The sequence below is a fragment of the Mya arenaria genome, chromosome 16 (genome assembly GCF_026914265.1).
Source record: "Mya arenaria isolate MELC-2E11 chromosome 16, ASM2691426v1".
Classification (NCBI taxonomy): domain Eukaryota; kingdom Metazoa; phylum Mollusca; class Bivalvia; order Myida; family Myidae; genus Mya; species Mya arenaria.
The window spans coordinates 24,235,199-24,236,536 of NC_069137.1; positions in this window are offsets into that span (position 1 = coordinate 24,235,199).

Consider the following 1,338-nt stretch of genomic DNA (forward strand, 5'->3'; position numbering starts at 1 on the left):
TTTTGATATTAATTTCCCTGTTTATCAAGTTGTTAAGGCATTTATTGGCTTCTTTATTTGATTAAACAATTGGACATTGTCTTGGACTAAAGAACATATTTTATTAACAATTTAGGAAAGCGCTGAATCGTCTTATGATTATTTCTACTTAACGTAGACGAACCAGTCTGTTAGAACAAAAATAAGGATATTCAAGGATGTGTTCGTATTTTTCGTACGTATGTGGATTGTCCCTTTCAAAATATGTTCTTGGGAAATGGAGAATACATGAAGAAGCTTGAAATGATGAAGAGCCAAATATGACTGTTAAGGCATGCTTCACCTCTATATATTTTGTGCATTGTCCCCCAGGGTGCCCAACAATCTCGCCGTATGGGCGCCCATCTATCAGCCACGGTTTCGTGGTATAGGTGCCCATCTATCAGCCACGGTCTTGCGGTAAAGGTGTCCAACAATCAGCCCGGGTCTCGCGGTATAGGTGCCTATCTATGAGAAATTGTTTCGCGGTATAAGTGCCCACCTATCCGCACAAGTCTCATTGTGTACAGGCCTATATCAGCAATGGTCTCGCGGCATGGGTGCTCTCACCTATCAGCAATGGTCTCGCAGTATAGGTGCTCACCTTTCAGCATTTGTCTTCCTGTATAGGTGCTCACCTTTCAGCAATGGTCTCGCAGTATAGGTGCTCACCTTTCAGCAATGGTCTCGCAGTATAGGTGCTCACCTTTCAGCAATGGTCTCGCAGTATAGGTGCTCACCTTTCAGCAATGGTCTCGCAGTATAGGTGCTCACCTTTCAGCAATGGTCTCGCTGTATATGTGCTCACCTTTCAGCAATGGTCTCGCTGTATATGTAATGTGCTCACCTTTCAGCAATGGTCTCGCAGTATAGGTGCTCACCTTTCAGCAATGGTCTCGCTGTATATGTGCTCACCTTTCAGCAATGGTCTCGCAGTATAGGTGCTCACTTTTCAGCAATGGTCTCACAGTATAGGTGCTCACCTCTCAACAATGGTCTCGCAGTATAGTTGCTCACCTTTCAACAATGGTCTCGCTGTATAGGTGCTCACCTTTCAGCAATGGTCTCGCAGTATAGGTGCTCACCTTTCAGCAATGGTCTCGCAGTATAGGTGCTCAGCTTTCAGCAATGGTCTCGCAGTTTATATGAACACCTTTCAGCAATGGTCTCGCAGTATAGGAGCTTAACTTTCAGCAATGGTCTATAAGTGCTCACCTTTGAGCTATGGTATCACAGTATAGGTGCCCATCTTGCGTTTTTTTTTAAATTGTATGTTCTTACTGTTTAAAAAGGGCATGCTAAAGCATCATTTGGAAAGTT